General features: G+C 43.2%; 1 protein-coding gene and 1 long non-coding RNA gene across 3 annotated transcripts in view; one reads left to right on the forward strand and one right to left on the reverse strand.

Moving 5' to 3' along the window:
- Ds (dachsous cadherin-related 1) overlaps positions 1-27,687 on the forward strand; it is a 299,205-nt gene that overhangs the window by 56,057 nt on the left and 215,461 nt on the right. The window lies entirely within an intron of this gene.
- Positions 1-27,687, reverse strand: part of LOC145963898 (uncharacterized) — a 76,556-nt gene that overhangs the window by 7,207 nt on the left and 41,662 nt on the right. The window contains exon 2 of the long non-coding RNA XR_014436293.1: positions 27,256-27,330. This is a non-coding gene — a long non-coding RNA (uncharacterized LOC145963898). The remainder of the gene's footprint in view (positions 1-27,255; positions 27,331-27,687) is intronic.

Here is a 27,687-nt window from a genome sequence, read left to right on the forward strand (position 1 = left end):
CCTTTGTCTCTGAGCGGTGCGGCGGCCGATTCGAGGCATATCCTTCGTTTAGGTAGACAGACGGTATAATTTCGTCGGGTCCGTGTCATTTCGAGAACCTTCGCCTTCGCGGCGCGACTCCTCCTTTCCGAGGCGGACTCCTCGCGTTTCTTTACCTGGAAGATTCACTTTATCCTTCTTCCTTTCTCTCTCCCTCTATCTCGTTTCAATCTTCCCATCCTACCGACTGCCTCCCGTCTCATCCTGCCGTCTCATTATAGACGGACGCCTATATCGCGTGTGTCTCTACCGTTCTAAGACCGGGCGGTCATTTGCGAAATATTCGGAGCATTGCGTTGCCTAATGCCCGAGGACGCGCCGCGCGATCGAGCCCTCGGGCCTAACGTTAAAGTACGTTCCAATTCGTGGATCCTCGGAATGTTTCAGAGGTAAACGAGCATTCTTTCGTATAAACGTGGACGTTGAACGATTAAAAGTTGAATTGGAGATAGGTGGCCTAGCGCAGATTCTTACATACGATATTAACTAAAATATCCAAGTGTGTACGCGTGTGCGTGTGTGGATACGCGCGTGCAACGTTCACCGTAAGAACGTGGGCGTGCATATCTGTCGCTATCGCTGCCGTTGCCGCCGTTCTGTAATTACGGACGAATCGCTAAACATGCAACGACATCCTCGAGCACGCGATCTGTCTCGAAACAGCTTTCTGACAGATCTATGAAATGCTCCTGTTCGGGCGAGCGTGAAGGAACATTGCAAATTCGTCTGCACGCATACGTGCGTGTGCGGAATCGAGCTCGCGGAAAAAGATCCTTGTTTTGTATGCACTAGTATCAGTTTTTTATCGTATTCTTTAATGCGAAACAATACCTTTATCGATACGATTTTTGTGAGCCGCTCTTCGAAAACGTTTGCTGTTTTTCTCGCTTTTGCTACTTGATTTGAGAATCGTATTATCTGTCATTAGTCAGAAAACGTCGACAAGTCGGAATAATCAATACTTGATAGGTAATAGTGAATATGCAAAAACATGCGCGTTTCGATAATGTTGAAAATATCAGTTAATCTTCGAAGGCTTAATGACTAAGGATTCTCGTTTCGTTTATCGATATCCTTGATTCGTCGAATATATGACTAATTAATGCGCGTCGTGACTATCTCAAAACGAACAAACTGTCAAACTGTTGGCGCGTTTCGATGTTGTCGTTGATGGAGAGGCGTGGTTTACAGCGACACACGATTCAACTCCGACGAAGAGGCAATAAAATGTTACGCAACGAGTCTAAACTCCGCCCCAAATGGACGATTGTACACATGGCAGGGCTCTCTTGTCGAAAGTGTCTAACGCTTTCCACGTCTCGCGCGATTTTTGATATCGGGTCGACGCGTTACATCACCGTTCGATCTTTCCGCGATGTAAGCCGTAGATTTTCACGGCTCGTCGGCTCCGCCGCGCGCGGCGAACGAAATATCAATTCGTCTCGGATCTATTTCGTGAAAGAGCGCGAGTGTGCGTTGCCACGGGTGGAGAGACGCGTAACGTGAATTTGATTTATGCCACGTTGAGTCACGGTGTAAAGTCACGTTAGTTACCACAAAGACTATCATATATCACTGCCCGATCGCGCGAGGGAAGTGCAAGGGCGACTCGAACGCGAACGCTCGTATACGCGCTACGTTTAGCGGCTAATTTTATATCGCATCGGATCGCGCTGTAAAATTCCATCGCCCACGTCTCTAGTCGCCTCTCCGGGCCGATCTTAAAAAATCCGGCGAATACCTTCGGCGTCCGGGTAGACGAGTTTGCTGTTCGTCTCTCGAGGGAACCTGATTTCGAAAGCTTTTCTTTATGCGCCAACAGGAAAGCGGGAGCGTCGGTTTTCGAAGAAAGGTGTCACGCAACGTATCGTCGTATCGAGGGACGAAGATTTCTGCTATAAAGGGCGAGATGGGACGAGGGAGAGGGAACGAAGGGTTGTTGGTCCTTATTACGGTTCGGTCGTTCGCCGTCCAATTAGAGCCGTCTAATTGGGCCCTCGTGAAGTCGCGGGGATGACGGAAGCGTCGATAAGGCCGGGTGCAGGTCGTCGCGGCAAAAGCACGATCGAACGAACGAACCGGGTTCGAAAGAGGGACGAGGGTAGGAGAGGGACAGAAGAAGAGACATACAGTCGAACCGAGCACGTATACACGAGTGACGTATCCGAACCGAACATATGCGGCCCTCACAGAGCGAAGCGAGGCGCGAATATAAATCACGGCGCGTTATATGCCCGAGCGTGTGCGGCTGCGGCGGAGCGCACGTTTGCAACACGCGAGAGAGACGGAGGCCGGTCGCATCGACACACGGCTGGCTCCGAGGATCGGAGCGATCTTCTTCTTGTTCTTGTTCCTTCAACTTTTCCTGCCGTCGGACGTTCCTCCACGTTCCGCATCTCTCCCTATTCACCGCCACCTTCATCATCATCACTACCGAGAACACAACTATCACCCCTGCCTCTTCTATCGCCCTCCTCGTAAGAGGAGAATAGGGTGAAGAGCGGTGCACTGCGTGTTTACACGCAACACGCACGCACACGCGCGCTACTCGTAAATAGCTCGGGTCAGGCTCTCTCTTCCTTTTCGACGCGATTTATCTCTTCGCGACGAGTTAAAATCGTTTGCTCGCAAACCGATTATATGTCATGTTCAGAAACATTAATGAGTTAGTTTGATGAAATATTAATGAGACATATGAGAGCAGGATGATTAAAATATTAGCTATCACTGGCGCGCGATACATTTCAATTTTGAATCATTTTCAAGTAAAACAAAGTGGAATCACGAGGTGATAAAGTATCGTGTAATTCGTTGAGAGGCAAATATGTGCAAATTTATGGATTCCAGCATTCTCCGATTACGCGATTAGCATTTCGCGAGATCGTAAATTGCGCCTGCTAAGTTAGTCGCTCGTGGAAAACGCAATCTTTTATTATTTACCTATGCATTCGCCTATGCACGCCTGTATGCACGGTGCACCTTTTGCAGGCGGAATGCAATCCGATCTTGATAATCGTTGATACTGTATCGAGACAGGGTAATGTGACGACAATAATGCAATCGTAATCGAGCGCCCGCCATCGGCGAGTAGGCGGATACCTATTGCGTACCTGATCATTAATTACGACAATGCGGTGCATCGCGCACGCGAGAGAGCGTCGCGCCGACCGTTCGTTACTCTGGGCTCCATCGCGCCGTTGATAATTGCAATCAAGTTGGCGTTTCCCTCTCGTACGTGCCGAGTTCAATGGGCCCCGTCGGGAATGCGAGAAAAATCGGTTGCTCGCAGAACCCATTGCGCGATCGAGTGATGTATGGCGCGCGAGAACGTAGGCAGGCAGGCATCCATCCGTCCGTCCATCTATCTATCGCGCTTTTACTTATGCGAAACCGCATTGCCGCTCGTTGCACGGCGGCCTGTGAAACCCTCGTCGATCGAGCACCTGTCTGCCATAGGTAGTCCTACAACCCCGGCAATAAAGGAGAACATGAGCGACCCGCGCGAGTCGCACGACCTCGCACATTGTTGCCGCAACGATCTCCTCGGCTCCCCTCTTCCGCTTCCTGCATTCCGAACGATTTCGTTGACAATGAGTCTTGGTCGTTGAATGCTAATGATTTCGCTATTAAAATTTATATCGACAGTATTAATCCTGTCAAAAAATCTAATTGCGAGATAATAATGCAAATTTTTTGATTTTACATAAAATGCAAATTATATTTTTATTTGATATAGTTTAAGGAAATGAAAGCTATAATAATTATTTGATTTGTACACGTTTCTCGTATTAGTTTTCTGTCTAAAGTTTTATCGCAGCTAGTAGCAATTATGCAATCGATCGTGTATCATTAATCATATATTATTATCATACTTGTACGGAAATTATAATTTAATATCACCAGAAATATTCAGTTGCACATAATGTTTTTTTTTTCTTTCTCTCTTCTCCATTGCCTCGTTGAATGATGCGTACAAATCGCGAGTCAAAGAATGTCAGAACAATAAATGTGACAAGGTACACGTGTTGCTTCAGCCGCTTTTGCTACTTTGTTTTTGTCTTTTCTTGAAACTGACGTTTTAGAAAGCAACTCTACATCTTCTCGTTGCTTTTCCGCTGCAACGAGCGCTAATGAAAAATTGCAGGCAGAGGCGAATACGAGATGACAGAGGGGCAAGGAAGGAACAACGAGACGAAAGCGAAGGAAGGGGAGGTTCCTATAGCTATTCGCATTCCGGTTTACCGAGAACCTATGCACCTGAGATGCATAACTCTCCGTGTGACGTTTGTTGAAACGAGGGAGCAAAAGGAGAAAGGAGGATAACTTGAATAATTTCGTCATATTTTCTTATGTTTATACTCTTACACGTGTAAAACGTGACACAAATTCAAAATATACAATTGACTAATTATTTCAACGAATTTGTATTAAATGAAATGAAAGCGTGAAATTTGCAAAAAAATGTATGCATTTTAAATTGTCTAAAATAGGATATTTTGTTTTTTTTTTTATGAGAGATGATTTCTATCAATTGTGATCTGTCAGTAGTTTGTTAAGAATACTTTGTGTAACACTTCTAGTCTCTCCGCTCGATTCCACATTGATACAAGCCAGGTAATTCGCCATGCATGGACAAACGATTCGCGGTATCCTAGGATGCGATCCTATCGGTAATTGCAGCCGACCATCTCGAGAACTTAAACAGTCCCCTCGTGACTCACTCATAACGCGATATCTCGCAATTTCTATTATTATCCGACATGTTTTACTATACTCTCGGTATGTATATCAATGCCTAACAACGGTATAATTACATGCAATATATTACGTGCACGATTCACCGGCCGCACGTTACAGCTGTGATACATTCGTCAGATATACACTCTAGAAGAACTTTCGTGCTCTACCGTTACTCGGTACCTCAACAAATATGAAACATATACGTGAAATTAGAGATTAGAAAAAAATCTTTTCTCAGATATTATCTATTTTTTCATAGAATTCTGGGACGATACATTCTACTCTTTGTCGTCCCGGGAGAGTGCATCGTGTAGCGCGATGAGATTCTGTTAGTAATTGCAATTGGCCGTAGTAAAGCAAAAAAGACAACAGGCGAAGCAATAGAAATAATGATATGATTCGATCTTTGAATCAATTATTATTATCCATCTTGTGACAAGAGAAGCTTTAGCGAACGAGAAATCAAATTTCTCAAAAATAAAAGGATCAAGATACAGCGAGAAAGAATGGAAATAACATTGTAGCTCGCGATTATTTAGCAATTAAACGAACAAATTGGCAATTGCGTATTATAAAAGGTGCTTGCGCAAAACTCGATGGTGCAACAGCAACGAGAGTAAATCTGACTGTTGATATCGATAGAACGAGAGGGAGGACATAACGTATGAGAGTCAGCGAAGTGGATCGCGAGACGCACCGTAACTTAATGGTCGCAGGTGCAGTTCGACGTGGCGAACTGGTATGTTGATGCAATTAGTAGATGGCTGCATCTATTCCGTCTTGGCAACGGCTGCCTGTAGCTGCGTATGTGTGAGCGCGTTACGACAATGAACGATTAGAGAAAGAAACAGAGAGGGAGGGTGAGAAAGAGACAGAGAAAGGGAGCGTGGAGGTAGAACAGCGAGAGAACGTTATGCTGTTTATTAATGCGTGCCAACCAAGTGTACCTGTCATGTAAGTGAGAGTGACGAAGAGGCGAGAGATCGAGAGATCTCTCCGCGAACCTCCTCCACCGTCGCCAACGCAATTGTAATTTCAACTGCAGTTGCAACTGGGTAGCGCATATTCTAGTATCACATTGTGTCGATTTTGCTTTAATTCGCAACTTTGAATTTATATAAACCGTTGCCGATGGCAATTGCAGTAAGAAGCGCACAGACGTGATAGCAGTGGAAGGCATTGAACTTACCGCCGTATCGTCAATTATTCAAGGCTCGAGGAACGGTGTCCTTGGTTTACGCATAATTACAACAAGAAAAATCTTCCTTCTCAATATCGAGAAAGTTCTTTAATAATATGATAGTAATTCGCATAAATAATTTCTTATACTCTCATTATATTTCGTATATATAAGATAGACATATAATTGCACGTAATTATTAATATTACGTGCAAAAAAATTTTATAAAAATATATTAACGTATATGTTTATGCATTCATTAATATTATCATTAAAGTCACCGTTCTTTCGAATTAATATATCACTTCGCGTTTAATGAGCCGATGAACGCGTCAATGATTCATCGCGATTCGGCGAATTCACAATCGAACGATGCGCTCGCGTCCGATTCGCGTAAGAAATCGGCGCGAGATAACGCGCGTTAAGGGACAATCGGTTAACAGCGAACGAGAGCCCGCAGCACGATCGGCGACTAATTGGACACTTGGCGGTGAACGGACCGATTCATCGGCGGCCGTCTTCGGTTCCGCAGATTAACTTCGCCTACGGGATGCCCCGTCTCGCCTCGCGTCTCCTGGCCTCGCGATCAACGCGTACAACGATCGGTTAACGGTGTGTCGACGCACAACAGCAACGTTTCACCCGGCAAGGTCGTCGAGTGACTGGCGAAATCTCGGATTCGCGTGCGCGAATCCAGCTCATCGATCAGCTCGTCGTGTCGGGCGACTTTACATTATGTGTCGCGCGCGACGTATATTCTTATCGATTAATCAATTATCTCACAGCGGTCGGTTTCACGAACAAAATTTATATTAGCAACATTTATACATATTTATTTTTTCACGCTTTCATCGCGAAGCCGGGAAGAAACGTACGTAAATCGCGCTATATCGATTTGGAATTGGAAGGATATATCTTCTCGTCTCGAATTAAGACTTACTTGCATATCATTTAGACCAGTTTGTGGACTGGATGCGTGAGTGGATCTTAATAACGCGGTAATGAACGCGTTTGATTTGCTCTCAAACAACGGCCTCGATCATGCTCCATCGATCGTCGCCTAAAAAGGTAGAACTCGTGAGATGTTCTATCAAGCGAAGAAATAGATTGGTGATGCAATGAAAATCGGTTAATTAACATCTAATTTATTAGAGTCGAGTCTACTCGTGAACGGAAATCTAATTAAATTATATCACGAGCTCGAGATCTCTTTTTCATGCGCGTTTGCCCGACTTACTCCAGGGAATCAATTAGCTATATTTTACAGCGTAATGCTTTCAAGTTACTATATGTTAATCGCGCCGATGAGTTTCCATAATTCCGCGTACCATCATCGCTACTTTATATCGATTCGATCGTAATTAAAAGTCATACACATACACATACATTATTAGGACGAGTTTTCATTCTCTTTTCCAAAGAGAACTTTTCCAAGTTATGAACGAGTAAGCACTTTACGAGTAAAGACCTTCGACTTCGCTTCCGATCAACTCGCAATTTACAGATTCATCGAACTTGTTATCTCGCCGCCGCGATCGGCTCTAATTACACAACCAGGCAAATAGCGAATGGTTCTTTTGCGGATTATCGTTGTACGGTTTCGAGGAGAAGTGTATCTCTAAAGGCGGATGGAATAATTAATATCAAGCGCATCGATATAGATAACAATTACGAAAAATTTACCTGCCTACTCTTTTCTAACTCGGCGCTAAACTCCTGAGATTACGATATGCATCGTATTTTAATGGTGCGCGAGCATTAGCGCAAACCACTTATCTCCCCATAAAGACATCCGATATTACGTCGCCTCTCCGACAATTTTACTCGACGCTGTCGGCCGCAGCAACTAGCGGAATCTCCCCTCGAGGATATCTTGAAAATGATCGAGTATCGACATATCGTGGAAAATATAAGTTGTATCGAGTTTTCGCAACGTTACACATTAATATATGTATGTACATATTTTCTCGCAGAATATTTAATTTTTCCCGCTTTATAACTGAATTCTATTTCTTCATAGATGAATTATATTTCTTGTTTTCGTGGCAAGCTCATTGCTTCATAAAACGTCACTATAGTCGAAGCACTAAGCATAAGCTATTTATACGTTCGCGGAATGTCGAGTCGCCAAAACCGGCAATCGCGAAAAAAGCGAATGTCGTCGGCAATCTTCCGGATCGGCGGTCCTCCGCACCGCCAAGGGGGCAAAGCTAATTTCCATCGATCATCCGCTCATCGTTCCCCGATTTTTGCAGCGGTGGGAGGATAGCATTAGCATGAAAGTGCGCGAATGCAATCATCGGGAAAAAGCGCCGCGTCGGAGCTCCTTTACAGGCAAAATCGCGCGTCGGGCAATCGATCAATCGTTTCTCTAGGCGTTGCGGGTTATTACGTGAAAAATGCTTGTACCTTCGATAGCTTCTCACCGCGGGAGGGTTCGGGCCCTCGGTATACTTCTCCCTCAATCCTTAGTCCTTTTCTCTCTCTCTCTCTCTCTTTCTCTTCTTCTCTTCTTCTCTTCTTCTCTATCTCTCATCCCGCTTCCTCATCCTCGTGCCATCAGCAATCCTCATCTATCTTGCCTCTCTCCTTCCACCGAACGTCCTGGAGGGTCGAATCCTTCTAGCCGGGATTCTTCCTTCCTTCCTTTCCATCCCTTCTCTCTCCGTTCGCTATTCAACTTTCACGAGATCCGTACGTCAAGGTATGAACATGGCGCGCATACGATTCTTCGCGGGGGAGGAGAAAACGGCGGTCAGGAAGAAGGAGAGGGGAAAGAGGGGGTTGTAAACGGCACACGAGTAACCGCACAGAAAGCCAAAGTGATAGAGCATGATTTATCTGTCGGTCGCCATTTTTATCGTCGCCCCTTCTCTCTCATCTTTAAAGGTTGCAGTTACGACGTGCGGTTCCTTCGCGGTGTTGCTCGCGCGAGCGCAACGCACGCTTCCGTAGGTATTTACGCGCATCCATATGTATCCGACCGGTGCAGGAATTGATTGTAAATTTGGCTCTTGACGGTAGATCGGACGCGTGACCTTAGAGCGGACTCGAGCCTCGCGTATCGATAGCATAATTTCGGCACGCGAACTTGATTTACGATCTTTGAAATCCGATACCGAGAGACTTTATAACCGGATTATTATATTAATCAAAGTCACGCGTACCCAAAAAAAGTCTTTCAATAGAAGATTGCTATTAGGAGCACACACACGATCGTAAACATATATAATTTTATTCAAAGAGCTATCAATAGCGTCGAAATTTAAAAAAAACACCATTCCGTGAAATTATTATTATTCAATCATCCGATACTCTCTCGGGATGGCCGGATTATATATGGTAATATAAACGAAGTGACTCTCTCTCTTTCGTGACTTTCTCTCAAACTCGCTTTTTGCGCTCCATGAGAAAAGATGGGCGCCACATAAAATTAAAAAGCGACGATTACTTTCGTCCCGTTTTATAGATCCGCCGTATGGTCGTATTATTCAAATATAATAGTGTGTGTATGTTTGTGTATCCCATCGCGAAATTTCGCAGTGCGGATAAGCGATAGTAAATTTCGAAATCTCGGTACGCGCAGGTTCGCCCGTAAATTTCTCGCGGGTCGAACGAGCGAGTCAAAGTAGGCGCATTACGTATGCCGCTTTGTATGCACCGTAATTCACGGCTATTGTTATTATCGCCGCTCATGATCGGCCATTAACGTTGTCGGCTGCCGTTGCTCGCTCATCGATGGAAAAACGCACCGGGGATGCGCCAACCTGGCATCGTAAAATGTGTGTATTCCCCGGCTTTATTAGCGCGAAACTCCGCTCATCATTCTTCTGCAAAGACGTCGATCGTTTTCGCTCCGATTTTCCCTCGCTAATATTCTTCTTAAAACGAAATAATGAGCCTTGATTACATTTTATGCGAAATTCATAAATATGTGAGAAACGATAGAAAGTATATGATAGGTTACTGTAATATTTGCGCGATTAGAGATGTTTAAATCGTCTCTTTTTTTCACTAGCAGCTTATACGTTGTTGCGCCTGCATATTTTACGTTACGCTCTTGCTCATAAAGCACCGCTCCGATGCATTCGATCGCACTGTACCGTGTAACGGAGTGTTTAGCGGCTATTTAGCGATCCGATTCTACCGATTAGAGGAAAAACCTTGCGTAAACGTCAGCCGCGTCTGTTTCGCACCGGTAAGCACATGTGCTCTACATTAAATATCTCTGCGTGCACGTACGAGGAACTCTCGCGTATATTTATGCGGCAGCATACCGTATTGTACAAGACTATGCAATTGCTGATGCTCAGGCACGCTTTTATAAAATGATAAATGTGTTTAGAAAAGTTCGATAGACCGCATTATATACTGCATTAATGTTAAATATATGCTCGTATTGTCAAACTGAATTGATATCTCGTGTCTGATACATCTGTCAGTGATTTTTTATCGACGATATTATATCCTTCTCTCGCTCCAATTATAGCCTGCAGGTTTATCCAGACCAAGATACATAAATAATGCAAGATTTATCTCGTAAAATTATATTTACATCATGCTTGTCGAGATGTATGTTCGAGAATGTCAATGTACCGACAGGTGCCCCTCGGTTCGCAAGAGTTGGTGTGATATACTGAAATATCGGAGCGACATTAAAATTTTATTTATATCGCGTTGCAATAGCGTATAAATAAAAGCCTCGGTCGCGTACTAATAATAAAAAATCGCGCGACGGCCGGGGAAGCTTTATAGTGCATCAATAATGACCGGCACCGGTGCCGCTTTAAGATAGAACGTTATTTTGATGCAACTTGGATCCTTCATTAGACGCTACCGATTGACCGGTAGGTAGCAAGGTAACCGTGGTGCATGCATGCATGCAGAACGCTCGACAAAAAGCGTACGCGTGCAAAGCGTTTCGCAGCCTCGGGGCGCAGAGCGGAGAGATTCCAGATTCTCGACACCACTTATCTCCCCTACAACTTTCTACGGAGCAGATGAGAGGCGCCGATAAAAGTGCATGAAATATATCGATAGGCTGTACACATACGTATAATCTTGATCGACGATCGGGTTATTAATAAGTCGCCCGCGTTTCACCCATTGTAAATCACGCGAAAAACAAGTTGTCTGCCAGAACGGCTGCCTTCGCACTGCGAGCGTTATAACTGGTTTCCTCTTCCGGAAAAAAGTAAAAAAAAAAGACAGAGAAAGAGAGAGAAAATGAATACAACGCGCACGCGCGGTTTAATACTGGTAGCGGAAGGAACGTGCCGGCGTTACGCGAATCCGTGTACTCTTCGGGGAAAAAAATTTATTAACCCTTTATCGAGATGCATGTCACGCTCATCGATATCTCGCGCTATGTCTCGGAGAAAATAATCAATATCGAGGCTCTTTTTTACGCGTGCACCGCTATCGGTTTAAATTTATAGATCCGCGTTCGATGGTGTTAAAATCATAACAAATATATTTATAGATTAAATGTTAAAAATTGCAAACATGTATTTCTCATACGCTTTTCAAGAAATATGCATATCCGAACGCGATGAGAAGATAAAATACTGATAGGGCAAAATTAATTAAAGCGCGATGCAAGGTTTCGCGGGACCATATGTTACTGTAACCAATAAACTGCATTTTTTCCGTACATCGCCAATCCGCTTTGACTATTGGGGCAGTCAGCGCGGTTTATATGGACCCGTAAAAACCGTTTATCGTATATGCATGCAAAGCTGGTTTCATGCGCCTGCGGCCATACGAGGATTCCAGATTCTCGTCACGGTCACCTATACAACTTTGTTTCCTGTAATAGCATCACGCGATGGACGCTGTAATTGTAACAAAAAACCGCGGCTGTTCAATTCGGCCGGAACTTCCGCGGACAAAACCGTAGTAGAGGGCGGCGGCCGGTACACAAATTTGAGGGATCATAATTTTAGTCAGTATGCAGCCATTGAACACTGAATATATGACAGCAACATGTGTAATTGAGAATGCATTCATTTTACTGCATAAAATCTCACTCAATACTTGGAATTTTTTGGAGAATTTTAACTTACATCGATTATGCATTATTACGTAAAATTAGAAAATAAGATGTTTGCTAAATCGCATGATTAACGTGCTATAACGTTCGGACAAACGTTATAGCACGTTATAGTTAGCAGAGAGATATATTGTGTCCATTTGTCACTCATTGTCGGCGATAATGAGGCAACAATGGCTACGGATCTAATAAATGTTACAGATCCGATAATTTATTATTAGAAAATATTGTCGACAAAGGGCAACAGGTCTATTTAAGCGGATCTGTCAGAAACGTTATCGTAATCTGATTTGGATTATTAGAATTCCTGCGTATCTCGATACGCTCTCTCGCGTCTCGTCAGCCGTTTTATCCGTTCGAGATGTACGTCGACCCGGTCCGATCGAAACCGCTACATATGTATACTTTCGTCATGTGCGTGCAAAAGTCGCTGCGCGCCATAATGCCTTGGGCATTTTCAGTATGACGGAGTCTCGACGCCATTCATTTCTCGTGCAATCTTGTTGCACGAAGCAGCAAGCACGAAAGTCACCTCCGGCTTCGAAACCGGCTGCGTATTCGTCGATCGTTCGCTTTCAGCCGCATACGTTGAACAAACAGGGCATTGATCGCGCGAGTGTCCATCAGCTTGCAATCCAACTAAGGAGTAACAACCGTTCTAGAATCGTACGGAAGGATCACCCGCCGAGAATATTTTACAAAGTATCAAATATATAACTTGTCCGTAAAAAATTATAATTATTATCTCATAGTTTAGCTCCCAATGTATAATTTTTTGAGAAAATTATAAATAAGATTGTTGCGCTTGTTTGTAAATTATTTACGCAATCTTAGAGTTTTTAGCAAATCCGCAGTCGGATATTCTTTCCGTTGAATTTCCATTCGCTCTAGGCTCTTGTAGTGTGGTTTCGGGTGTTGCCTCGCAGCGTGATTAGAAGTGGAAGACGAACAGGGCGCGGTAAGATGGAGAGAAATTAGAAAAAATAGCGATGCGGCGGTGGATCTTCTAGATGAGTTCTCCCGGGAGAAAATAATTTGCGGGTGACCAACCAACCAGCGGTGTCTGCGGTCTTTGTACAATCTCGAAGAGAGAGAGATAGAGTACGCGCGGATGATCGCGGACGAACGAGGGGCAGGGGTAGGAGGAAGGAAAAGAATATTGCGGTCGACGCTCGTAGATGAGAGTGAACGGGGTGGCGGTACCGGCGGAGGAAATGCAAAGACGGAGACGAAGACGAAGAGGAGAACCGCGGGCCAGGCCTCGACCTCGGGGTTTATTAACTCCGGGTAACGTTATACAGCGCTTTGTGGGTCCGCGAGCGCGTCTAACGCATACTCCGACACGCGCGAGCTGCGAAATTTTGCGGCATAAGATCTATTCATTGTGCCAGCTAGGACTATCTCGTTTAACGCCGATCAAAGAAAGCTTCGAACAGCCCGAACCCGGCAATGCCGTTCGAAAGCAATTCTGAGAAGTACATATTTAAGTGAATTATGGGAATTGCGCATCGAATAGAGCAATAATAACATTGACTAATTGCGCTAGTGATTGATTTACTAATCGACTAAATTAAAGGAAATTTAAATATAATATCATGGAAAGTATCTTTTCTCTATAAAGTTTGTATTTATTATTAGAAATAAACGGAAATCTTTCTCTCTCTTTATGTGTGCACTAAGTAATCATATTTTCACACTGCGCGTTTCTCTTGGATTTCCAGACACGAACCATCCGGTTACACGAGCTCGAAACGAATTATTAACGGCCTTGCTCCGTTCAGAGCTACACCGCACTTACATCGTTCCTTACTTCGCCGAGAAAGGATGATGAAAAGATATTCTACTAAGTCGCGCGATATTTCAAAAATTTGTTACGAAAACGAAAGAAAGAAATCACGATAGAAATGGAAATAGGAGTCTAATCGTCGAATTTATCATTTCAATCATTGTCACGAAAGTGCATTATGCGATACGACACGATGACTTAACACGGTGAAAAGCCACGAACATGATCATACCACGCGATATAACGCGTGACGCAAGAAAGCATGTATAAAATATAATATAACGAAGAGAATCATATCGGCTCGTAAGAATCGCCCGAATAATATAAGCAGTTTCACGGCTTTTGGAGCGGATATTAAGCGAAGCCAAGCCGCGCGCTCATGCACGACTATGTACACGCAACCGTGGGATTTCGCGTTATTACGCGAGCCGGTGCATTTAGATATTCCCTCGTGTCTCATGGCGCTCCCGTATAGCGGCACACACAAATGCATAGAAGAGAAGACGTAGACACGTACTTGCAAGTGCTCACGTATATTTTCGCTCGTTTGCATTCGCATGCAAACGCAGTAAATAGTCGTATAAACAGCGGCAGGGGGAATAATAGCGTCAGCGTGGATGGTGGCGGAAAAAGGGGGCTCGTGCGAGCGTCACTCGCACCAGACTGTACAAGAAATTCACTCCAGCATAAAGCACGCCATGGATTCCCCAGATAATTATTTGCGTCCGTGAGGGAGAGATAAAGAGAAAGAGAGCCCAGCCAACCCCGGAACTTTCCGTTCGCGTTTGCATCGCTGATAAATTCTGGACATAGTAAATGCACAACACGGTCCGATCTACCTTCCTGATCTCCGTCGTGCACGTGCGACCCCGCACGTTTCGTCTGGAAAGCGTGATCTCAGCCTGATGCGGCACGTTGATGTTGTTCCGATAGCAGATACCGCTGTACTCCGCGTATAACATTTTGAGTTTTCAGAAATTGCAACGCACATCAAATTCCGCATCAGGACCGCAATCGCGAAAACGGTATCTCCCTCTTTCCGTTTCGCGATCAAATTCTCGTTATGGCACTCGTTTCTCTTTGGAACGCACGATCGTTTATCGTCGCGCGCATTCGAGTTGACGTTCGAAGCGTATTGCCATCGCCGTCACCTACGTCGGGACTTATCGCGAATATTGTCGCACTGTGAAATCTTCAGGTGACGAAGGACTAACGAGGACGAATCATTCGAGACGCGGAGGAAAGACACGGTTTATTTCTCGTTCGCAACTCGCACGGTTCTTCCTTCTCTGAGAGGAAGGACGGTAGTATCTCGTATGAGAACGGGGCGACAAGGTTTTCGTCAATGTCGGGGTTAGACACGCTTAGATTGATTTCGAAAGACGTGTCAAGGAAATTGACGTGCCGCTGAGAACGCGGGTAACTTTAGTCCTGCCGAGGTTCTTACACTGTTCGAAGGAATGTGTCGCGTCATACTGTCAGTTCTCGACTCGTACCACGTATACACAATCTTGTCGTCTCTCAGAATCTGATCGTTCCAGATTCTCTTGATTTGTCTCTTACGGTGTGTTAACAAGTTTGATTACAGACCCGATTGGAAAATATTCAACGCGCAAAAGTTACAATGAACTATCAATCGATAGCTACGATGAACAAAAATTGACCGTCTAAATTCTTGTAAATCGATATTTTATAAATCTAGTTGAAAACGCGCGTTAGCACGCGAAAAACAATAGAGACGAAATGTTTGTGTCTTCGAGTAGGAAAAGGAAACAAGTTTCTCCTCGCTCGCGCGCAAAGGGCCCTCGCAACTAATTTCACTTTCAAAAGTGCCTACCTCGCGCGTTCTCATTATTTATCTGCAATTAAGAATCTCGAGGGGCGTCGGCGCTCTGCCACGCCGACGTATCCTCTCTTGTCCCACTACTGTCTGCTCCGCTCTCCTCCCACTCCTCCGATCTCAGGCACTTCTGCATATACCGTCCGCGGGCACCGGAGAGGAGAGGATCCCGACTGTTCGGGTGGTCTCGCACCGGCCCCTCGGGTTCATCACAGACAGCGCCGCGGCGAACTCGCGGCTCCCGACAGCGTTCTCCGTTCCTCCCCCCTGCATACGCGCGATTCCCTCTCGCTCTCTCTCTCTCGAGCTCTCTTTTTCTTTCCGTCCGCTTCGAGTTAGACCTCCGCTCTCCCGCGGCTTTCTCCCCTTTGTCTCTCTTTCTCTCTCTTCCTGCCACCGCCGTTCTCCGTTCTCTCGCGATGCGCTCATCTCGCTTAACGTCAAAAAACATCGCGATTTTATCACCCCTTTCAATTAACTTAACAATATGCCAGATACACAACAAGAGATAGCCAATAGTTCCGCAGCCGTAAGCGCGGCCGACGGAGAGCGACGGAATGGCAGGGCCATCGGCATCGGCCGCCGGCAAAGTTTCGTCCCGTGCGGCCAAACTCAACGAGCGGAGGCGAGTCGAAGCGATGCCGGGGCAAGTCGGAGGGACGGCGAATAACATATGCCTCTCGAACTCGAGTGACGATGCCCTGGCATTGAAACGGGCCTACTTTTCGGCGCGCGTAATCCCGATCGTAATGTCGTGGCCATTATGCCCGACGATCTTTCCGCTGTCCCTTTCTACTCCACCCTCTCTCTCTTTCTCTCTCTTCCTTTTTGCCTCTTGCATCTCGATACGTCGCGGAACTTGCCACCGCAGAGTCGATAAGCCCCTCGTGCATATTGGAGTAGGTACTTGCGAAGACGTACAATGTTGGTTATCGAAGAGAAGCGACGGTGGTTTTTTTTTTTTATTTATGCCATCGGCCCTTCCCCCCCCCCCATCGCACGTATACGTACGCCCACACGTACATTTGCTCTCTTTTCCTCTCGCATGTTTCGAAAGATATCCCGAAAAGTTACGTACGATGACAAATGACCAGTCTCGAACGAGTCATCTATATTACGCGACTTGTCTCTCGGTTATATCGCGGAATATTTCTCGAATTATTGTCGATCGCGTCGCGCGACTCGCGAATGTAACAGCTACCGATGTTACGCGCTGATTCGCGAGCGTTTCAATTTTATGTCCCAAAAGGTAATCTCGTTCTCGAGATCATCGTGCTCGTTACTTACGAGGAAGCGCTGCTTTTTGCCGGCTACGCTATTTGTTCTTTTACAGCTCGTTACGCCGCGATGCTTTTTCTTCGCGGTGGTTAAGGAGCCCGGGGCCCCGTTGACGAAATGTTGCGGCGGCCGTTTCGCCCTGCGCGACGTAATCTCGCGTTGCATTATTTACCGCGACGTGTCGCCGGTGCCAACGACCGCCGCACGCATTTCACGCTCGTAAAACACGTTTAAAATAAAGCGTTAGATTTCTTCCCGAAACCACTTAACGACACATTCCGGTCGTTGGACTTTTGCAACGTCATTATCGCGAAATTGCCTCATTGTATTGGCCGAGAGAAGCGTAAGATTGTGCGCTACAGCTCCTGTATTGAAAGTGGCGAATAAGAGCATCTCTCTCTCTAGATTTTTATTATTGTCGATCAATCACGATTCTTATCTTCCAACTGTGTCGAGTCGCGAGATCGTACGCGATAACGATGAGAAAAGAATTACGCGCGGTCAAAAGTTACCGGATGAAATTGTCTGCTTGAAAATTAAGTTAGAGACGTCCGACGTAAGTTAGATCGTCGTGGAAGTATCCTAGAGGTCATAGTACGACGATGAACAAATACCTTTATCGTTCGATGATTAATCTAGAAACGAACGAGAGCGCGCGATACGGCTAACGGAATATGATCGTGACGGAACCGTGTTAAAACGCCTTTTTTTTACCCCCTGCAGTAACCGAAACGCCTCTCCCGTGTCCGTCGAGATCGGCACAGTCATCGTCATCGTCTTTCTTCTCTTCGTTTTCGTCCTCTTCCGCGTTATTGACATGCATGCCGATAGATTACGTAGCGGTCTACCTGTCTCTCTCACTCTCTCTCTCTCTTTACCTATATTTTATTCACCCATCTCCGCTGCCATTCTTAATGTTTCACGCTTGGGAATTTTTATTCGAAATTTCATTTTAAACATCCTACGGGAAAATTTCAGAAAACAAAGATACGTGAATACGCGATAGCGACAGTCTAAAAAAATCGGAAAAGAGTCTATACATTTGCTCAGCTGCAAAGTGCAGCGAGTCGAGTTGAGAATAGCTTGTGGATCATTTCAAGGACGAGGTGAGACTGGTAGAAGTATCGTTGCACGTTTGAAATTCCTTCGACTCACCTCGAGGACTCGCGTTCAAGTAATTGCTGTCTTCTTCAGTTCACCGAGTGCCTCTAACGGTTACTTGTGTCGGAGATTCGCATGGTTAGGCACGCCGATTTGAGTCTCTTCATACATCGCTAGGAAAACTTGTCGCGACTTGACTTGAAAGAATCAAAGGATAAATTAGGTTGCGTTTTAGGTATTGTATGCGAAACCGCGATAGAGAAAAAAAGACTTCCGATCGTAGCTTTCTCGGAACTCTCGCGTGAAATCATTTTCGTGATTAAATGTTACGTTTTTTTTTTTAGTCTGAGAGTGTCTCGTTATCTCACACGTATTCTCCTTCCCGTTTATCACGGAATCCGCGACCGGTGCGACGTTTTTACTCTTTCCTTTCGTTTTTAATGGCGCAGATAGTTCGTGCCTTGCTGCGGGGCTTGCTCAACCATCCTTGTTGTCGTCAACTTCTTGTTCTTCTTCCTCTACACCTTCTCATTATCGTGCTGCCGAAATGTAATGGATCACGGTTTGTGAGAAATAAAGAAAGAGAGAGCTGCTTTCTGTCAAAACGTAGGAAAAGAGGTGAAAAAAACAAGTAGAACAAGAGCAAGAGGAAGCAAAATAGGACGTTGAAAATTCGAATGAATTTAGCAATCTTATCCAACACCCACTGTAATTACAACTTTTAAGAGCAGCTATATAAAGTCGAATTTGTTGCCCAGCATGATTTAAATTCCGGTCTAAAAAAGAAGAAAAAATCACTTGAGATTTCATGACAATAACTTTCACATCGCGCATCCACATCTTCCCCTTCTTCTCTAAATAGAATAATTTGAGCTTTAAAGTGTCCTAATAAGCTATTAATTTAATAGCAACCAATTTAAATTATAATAAACCAGTTATTCGAGCTTGATATAACGACGTGGAAAATAATGTTGACGGGAATTATTTTCGCATTCTACTGGTGCGTGATCATAAAGAAAAGAACGGTGGCGGACGGTTGATAATGTTTTGTAGAACTCGATTAATTAATTTCCTTTTTGAAACGAGATAACTATTTTTTCTTTTTTAATAGCGCTATCTTGTAACTTATCGAGTGCAGACGGAGACTTCTCGTTATACGCCTATTTTATTTATTGAACAACTGGTTTCGCAAGAAATTAATTTCTTTAATTTATAATATACTTTCGAAACCTGTTGCTGTTGCTTTTACCATCCCACTTTGCGGCAAATGTAAAATTAGTCCCATTTATTAAATAAATCCTAAAATTAAGAGAGAAACTTTATCATTACCGTATCAATCACGTGCTCGCGCATGACAAACATAATTAAGGCGATTAGCGAATAAAAATCAGCAAATGATGCAGTATGAGCACATAATTTTTTACGATTTTTGACAACGCGCATTGCATTATTTCACCGATTGTAGTCTGAAGAAATCTTTCGAGGACACCGAAAAGCCGGCGTTCGCGCGGTAGACGATCTCGGGTGAGAGTATCCCGGAGGCGCGCTCACGTCGCCCCATCATCCCCGTATCGTAACCGTATCGTATCGCCCGGCCGGATCATTACGCCTGTACGTGGTCTATAAGCTGTAGAGAGCAAAGCAGAACAGAGCGGAATCGCGCGCGACGTGCGCAAGAAAACCCCGTACGGACCCCGGCGGATCGTCCGCTCGTAACTCGAGGTAATTAGAATCAGAAGTACCTACACCCTCTTCTTCTTCTCGGCGGTCATCCACTTTCACCCTCCCACTCGCCCTCCCTCCTCGTTCTTACTCTTTTTCTTGTTCTTTTTTCGTCTCTTTGTGGCTCGGTGCCTCGTGTACTCTGTCGGGCCGTCGTCTCGTCGCCCCATGCGGCGCGTTTGCATATACACGCACGTGCGTAAGCGATGCGCAAGACAGGTCGACCGTAGACATGCGCGCGCGTGCGGCTTCTCTTTCTCCTTCCTGCCCTTTTCCCTTGTTGGAGAACTGTGCGTCTTTTAAGTTTCTACTATCTTTTCGCTCTCGCTCGTCCTTACGTACCTTTCTATGTGCGTATTTTTCTATCCTTTCTCGCGATGTCGTAAGATTTTCTCTGTTTATCGATTACACGGATATTCTCGCCATCATTGACACATTAAAATAGAGATTTTGTACAAGCGCTTGTACATTGGACGACCAATTTAACTAACAAAAGTTTCAAACAAATCTGAGAATCCAATTAAAATTAGCACAATTTATGCAATTTTTCAGAGACAATTAGATTTTTTTATACACGAAATATTTATGTAAAAATTTCTCGCCTTCGAATTATGTCGAATACTCTAGGGACAGTTTCAATACACGTAAATGGAGTTTGTTCCTCTCTTTTTCTTCTTTTAAACTTAGCCTCTGCCTTTTAGTGTTTTCTTTCACGTCTACTCTGGTTTTCCAACTTCCTTCCATTGCCTTTTCTTTTCTGCACGAGTTCTAGCGGATTCGTCTCGCTCCACGTACACGAGGAACGCTCGTTACGAGTGACTACTTCGTAATTGCGATTATTATCGATCTTCCGGAGATGCTAGCGAGATCATAGTAATTTCGCAGGTCGGTAGTTCCCCGCATCTGAGTGGTTTCTTTCGTTCTCGTTCAGAGTTATTGCACGCCAACTAACATTTTCTTTGACGGTTTGAAATTTATTTCTTATAGCAGTTTCTTTGACGATTTAAAATATAACAAGGTCGCGGTTTTCAGCTACGGTCGCAATTGATAAATTTTTAACGAAAATAAAGTGTTTCTCTCGACAGCATTATATTGAAAATACTCGCTGAATTTAAATAACCGTTTTTAATCTTGTTAAACTTTAAAACGTTTTTTGCAGCAAAAATTAAAAATACTCAATATTAGTATATAAGATAAAATATAAAAACTCATATGCAACAGCGAAAAACACAATGTTGAATTCGTAAAACACAATGTTAAATTTGTAAATCACATAATTACAAATTAAAGCAATATTTAAAATGATTAATATTTTAAATAATAATTTTCCTGCACTTAGTTGAATTTTTTATTTACATTATATTTGAAATAGATATTTAATAAGAAAATTACATATAATTTACACGAACAAACATTTTTGCACAAACTTTTATAAAGTAAAAATAGAATTTAATATTTTATATGTCAAATAATTATAAATTTTAACAAAAATTATATTTATATATATATATTCTTGTATAAAAATATTGATTATAAATATTTAATATTTTAAATATTTCGGAATAAAATTTAAAATATTTTATATACATTATATAATATATTGCATAGTGTGATGTAAAGTTATTACCGTGCATATAAACGAGAAATTAGCTTTTCAAGTAACAAAAAATTAAATAAGTTAATAATTGCTTACCCTATGGTTGCTCCGCCGCTGCCCGATGCCTCCCCGAGTCTTCTCCTGCTCTTCCTTGTTTCTTCATTGCACTTATAATAGCACTCATAATTATGAAAACATAATTACTTACGCGCACTTTTAACAAAATACGATAATCTCGCGGCACTTTGTACGACACTTCCGACGTTAAGTATAATTTATTATATTGCGATCAGAGGGAAAAATAACACGAAAACTACGATCGCAAGAAACTACGATCTGCTCGAAATCGAGCGATCAACTTCACGCGCCACTCGCTACGTAAATTATGACTTAATAATTGAACGTTCTATATAATGCTCGACTCGGAATCGATTCGCTTTATACCACGTTTATGTGACGTTTTAATGACCAAAAAACACAAAAATGACATCGATAATTTCACCCTGCTATCTCGTAATATTACGCGAGCCGAGTTAATGTTTCAAAATGTGACAGTAGAAATTAAATAAATTCGTAGATTAGTAATAGCTAATTGTAATAAATATGGGAAGTAATTAAATTTAATATTTTTAGCGTTCGTCACATATAAGGAAAACTAATTTTTGTGCATTTGGTCGCACGATTTCCGAGTATTAGTTTCTTGTGACTCGTAGTTTCCTGCAATATTTTCACGTTACTTTTCCATCGTAATATAATAAAATGCATATCGCACAATTAAGTATCATGTAAAATGCCATATAATTATTTTTTATTCTGATTAGCGCGCTGTCGTAATTTATCATGTTTTCGCGAATGAGTGCCACAAAGAAGCAGCAGGAGATGAAAAAGATGCTCGAGGTGGCATCAGGCGACCGCGGAATAATTATAAGATGAACAATTTATAATTAAATTTATATATTAAAAATTTATATAAAAATTATAAAACGCATAATATATAATCGTAATTTACATATATAATATAATCTATATCTTTCACATTTGTACATTTTGACTGATAAAGAAATAAATGATATCAGAGCGCTTGATTCAATTAAAAAATGACTTTCACGAAGTTGGATTTATCTCTACTACACTCTAATTAATCCGAACGATTCATATATCGCGAAAGGCGATACGGAATGATTGGTTGCTTTCCACGTTTGAGAAATTGCATCGGATATCGAAATGTCGCGTGATTGTGTTCGAATGTCGCGACCGAGGGTACCGGCACGATCCAAAAACTCACACCTTTCCGTGAGCTGAATTAATTAACGACGGCCGTGGCGAAATCAAGGCCACGGTATGATACGCCCGAATTCGGACGAAGACCCGGCCGCTTTTTAATAGCCCCCAGGAGTAATGATCGATTACTGGGTTGCGTGTTAGGAGGTCCCGCGGGGGGACGACATTGTCGCGCGATTCGCCCAGCAGGCGACTCCGGAACATCAAATGCGACCGCTCGTCGCCGTCTAAATTATTATTACCGTTCTACACGGTAACACCCGTAGGCCCGCAGGTGTAAACGCTGGACCCTGCGTGTGCGGCCGACCGACAGTACACGCACTCTCGCGCATTCACGGATTCCTCGTAGCGATAGCGTGTAAAAGCGTACTCCCGCATGAAAGGGCTTCTAAGAGAGCTAATGCGGCCGATCTGTCTCCTTTTGGCTGTGTAATCAAGGCAACGCTAAGGATTGATGGTAGAGGAGGTGACATTAAAAAATTGCGCGGGAAATAAAAATTAGCCTCATTTACTGACCGTGGTATTCGCCGGAGGTCGTCCAGAAATGAATACCAGCGCCATTTCAGTCTGCTCATTATGCAACATTGGTGAACGTAAAACTATTGAAATTTTTTATATGCTGTTAGATTTGATGTAAAATGGCGCATTCCAAAAAAAAGTATAAATTATTTTGCCAAATGTTTTTTTAATATGTCAAAATAAGTGAAATCAAGGACGATTATTCGGGATCGCTCGAAAGAATCGATCGAAAATTATTTTTGACAGTCAGTAATAGAAAAAATGGACATTTACCAGATAATCATTACAGTTCAACGTGGCATACTTGTGTTTGAAACTTTTTGATCAATCTCAAGATAGGAACGCGACATGCTGATGTTTCTTCGCAGATATATGTATACGTGACTCTATCGGCTCTGTTACCAAATTGCAAAGCCGAGGTAAAGCTTCTCTTCCTGAATATGTCATCGAAATATGGAACTTCTACCCTTTTATTTATCTGTCTCTTCCTGTTTTTCTCTCGAGATCTGCGAGAGAGACGGTGAAAAAGGCATGCCGCCGTTGTCGAATCGAAAGCCAGAAAAGGTCATCGAACAGCCGCCGTTCCCGAGTGTAGGTGGTTGAGAAAAGACCAGACAAATTACCCCCGGCTTAATATGACAATGTGCCATCAACTTTGGCCTACACACTGACAGTTACCATTTCATACATCTCCTTCTTCGTATCCCAGCCCCACTCACATCGGATCCCATCGTTCCGCGATTTCAATCTCCAGCCGCGTCGTTATGCCTGGACCACGTGCACACGGTGGGTCATGGGTAGATCAAGAGCGATACAACTCGATACACGCGATATACATATATCTGCTTTAGAGAGATTGCACGAAGGAATCTTGTGCTTCTTCGTGTTTTATAAATGCTTTGTACATAACATTTTGTTTAATTATTATATTTATGTAAAACTTTTTCAATGTAAAATCAATTTCCATTTCGCATATAATTTTAACACTGATTTTTATTGTATTTATTTTTGAATTTCTATAGATATAAAAGTATAACTCTCTCATTCGAGATATTAATTAATTATCTTTAATTCTATTAGTTGGAATTCATACATATTCTTCGATGTAGATTTCAATTCTGTTTCGTGAAATTTGCGTGTAATATACAAAAAGTGCAACGTAGGCAATACGGCTAATGTAGATTCAACGTTAATGTCCCGTAATTAAATAACAATTAGCGAGAATAAATGATGGTCGAGGAACGGTATACGAGCGGTGCACGTGTAACTGTTCTTGATATATGATTCCATAAGCATGTATTGTGTCCAAGACGAAATTGATCCCGGAGCTAGGAAGCGAACGAAATTGCTGGCGCGATGAAAAGTCGGTTCAACTTGATGGATTTTTGTCTATCTACCTGCCCATTTGTCGGTGAATGCGGGATATACTGGTGACGCTCCACTTGTTTCGCGAGGAATTCGACAAAAGCGCTAATGAAGATACGCGGTCGAGGCAATGAATACGAAATGAGATGCTCTTAGAAAAGCATCGGTACAATGAACCACAGCCACGAAAAGAGTCAAAGACCCTGAGGCAAGAGCGTTCGTTCGAGATATAGTCACTGGACACTTAAACGACGTCTTTCCTTCTCTCTTTGCATCCTCGGGCCCTCCCCCTCTCAACCTCTATCGTTTCGTCTGTGCCCCCTTTCGCGCTCGTTCTCCATTTTCGGACGCGTGAGAGATATCTCCGAATCATTAACGGCAATTAAAACATTGATCAAGTGGGAGCCCTACGATGTAGCGGAGGGACGTACCTGGTCGAACGTGAAAAGGATTTCGTGGGGTCCGGAGGGTGAGCGAACCCGGAGGGGAAGGGAGAGGACCTCATGCGGCGAGAGCATATTACTTCGCAGGAGACTACGTGGGCCTGCCTCTACTTCTTCTTCTTCTTCTTCTTCTTCCTCCACACGATTCTCCTTCTCCATCTCATTCGTCGTTGTACATTTCTCTCCTTTCTCTCTTTCTCTCGCTCGCTCTGCGCGAAGCTCTATGGCTGCCCTTCTTGTCGTCGCAGTGTCTCTCAACGTGTCCCTCGCGTAGTCACATGCACCGTCAATTCTACCGCGTGACTAGCGTAGTCTTAATGATTATCGTTGAGGGAATTTCTCTATTAGGCAATCAACTACGTGTTATATTTAATTGATGCCGGCGTGAGTATATGTGTACGTAAACGAGATCGATTAGTATATTCGTGAATAGCCGATTACGCAATCCGGTTGAATGTTTTCGGATAGGCTGGCTCTCAGACTTCTCACAGTACAGCCGCACAATTTAAGTAATTTCTAAATGGCCGGTCTTTTTTTGCGCTATATCTTGCTCCCGCTGCGCTCCGATTCGCTTGATTGGGTAAGCGATTTTAAATGCCAACCGCGTAATTTGTATCGGATATAACTCGCCGATTAAATTGATCCAATTTGTAACACAAACATATAATACGAGCACAATTTAAAATCTAAAAAAACATTAATCTTATGTTAGATTAAGCGCATTTCGCATAATTACGCATAATCTAGCTGCCAATTTTTGTTATTCTCCATTTCAATCTAATGGAATTTAATCGTCAACCAAAAATAAATACAACATCGTATTTAAGATTATATTAACAAGAATGTATCGAGCTTTTTCATTTAAAGCGCATCATGTCACGATATAAACGATCAGCGTAAATTAAAGAAAATCCTATCTCAAAAGAAGGATCGATATATTCCACGCAGCGATTCGCATGCGATTTTTCTTCTTCGCATCCAATTCTAGAGAGGAAAGAACTGAGACCAAATTTCGCTAAAATGGCTAATCATATAAATACGTAATTCTAATTAATACGCGCATTTATACATCTCTTCCGGCGTATAAATACCGTTCAACAATGTTGTGGACGTAAATCATCTTGCTCGACAAGACGAAAGAAAGCTTTTTTGTACGTAATAAGCTATGTAGAGCTAAATATCTAAAATCATGGTGAATAGTGCAAGGGCGAGAGGAAAGGGACAGTAATGCCGTATAGAAGCTAGAGGGGAGAAATATGAAGGGTTGGTAAACGAAGAGGCTGCGGCGATGGCCGGAACCGAGAGGGGGAGTGTCGACAATCGTGTTGTCATTTCTCAAACGGCCGTGCCGCCGCGTTCCGAGGACCCGGCCATTCTCTCCCGCCGTGTTCGCCTTCTCCCTCGTCCATCTTTGGCGTCTTTTCCAGCCGGCTCCTCTCAGTTTCGGAACGGAATCGTCTGTCGTGTCCCGCGCCGCGCGGTTATTTATTTAATATTGTCACCGATCAACCAAACGGAAAGGAGAGAAAAGATGAACCGAGAGAGAGGACGCGACGAGGAAGCAACGGAATCTCGTTGACGACCTCCCCGAGAGAAATCGATGACGCATTCTCGTCGCGCGAGAGATGAGCAGCCGTCTCTGCGAACCATCGCTGCGATGTCAACTGATAAGTAACAACGTGGGTGTAGAAGAGTACGCGAGCAGAAGTGAAAACTTCTTTTAATCTTTATTCTTGTGATTTATCATCGAATGATTGGGAAACTGTGCGCAAAAGAAAAAGATAAAGAGAGAGAAAAAAAAGATAATGCTCGGCAATGAGTGTGCAAATAGTGCGTTATCTAATTGACGATCAGCGATAACTATACGGTAAGCAATCAACGATTCGGCATAGCCATCGATTTTCGATTGATCGACCTTCGAGGTCGATTCTAATAGCGGAACCGATTATTATATTATAGTTACGACAGGAGCGATATGTATTTAATTGAACGTAACCGCAAGGTCGATCGTTCGAATTGTTTCGCTCTTAACAAAGTGCTCGTTCTCACGTTCGACGGAGGCACGGGAAGGGGAAAAAAGGTACGGCGTGTGCGTTAAAGGAATTTAAATTGGCATCTGTCGGGTAAAGAGCCTGGAATTACTGTAAAAGTCTCCGATTCGCGCCCACGCGTGTTTATTACTGACTCTTCTTCTTTCTCTTTCTCCCTTTTCTCATCCTTTCTCTCGCGTTCCATCTCCTTATTCTCCTCGGCGCCGGGGTATACGGTTTAAGTTAAGTTTGTGAGGTAGACAACCCTCTTATTTACTTTACCGGTCCATGAAGATCACATGCTCGATAAAATCCGATTTCGAAAGCGTTCCTCCTCCTCTCGATCCAGATTTTTTCCTATAAAGATAATAATAAATTTCAAACTATTTAGAATTATTAAAAAATATTCTGATTCACATAAATCGACTACATGGATCGACTTATATCTTGTAGTATTACTGTTTTATTATTTCTAGTCTTAGCACATATGTAGTGGTACTTAAATATCGATGGAAATCTGGTATCATATATGCGAGCAATGTAAAAAACAATCGTTAATTCCCTAAACGCGATGTTTACATATAATTCATTTCTTTAAACAATTTCTTAAAAAAACCTAGATAAAAATAAATTTTTTGTCGCACAATATAATCAGAATATGTTAAAATAATTAAAGGCTATAATCCGGATTCACTCAACCGAGTCAATATACAT

Source organism: Camponotus vicinus, unplaced genomic scaffold (genome assembly GCF_025532165.1).
Source record: "Camponotus vicinus isolate PSW18456_S1 unplaced genomic scaffold, iyCamVici1.0 SCAF_13, whole genome shotgun sequence".
Taxonomy (NCBI): domain Eukaryota; kingdom Metazoa; phylum Arthropoda; class Insecta; order Hymenoptera; family Formicidae; genus Camponotus; species Camponotus vicinus.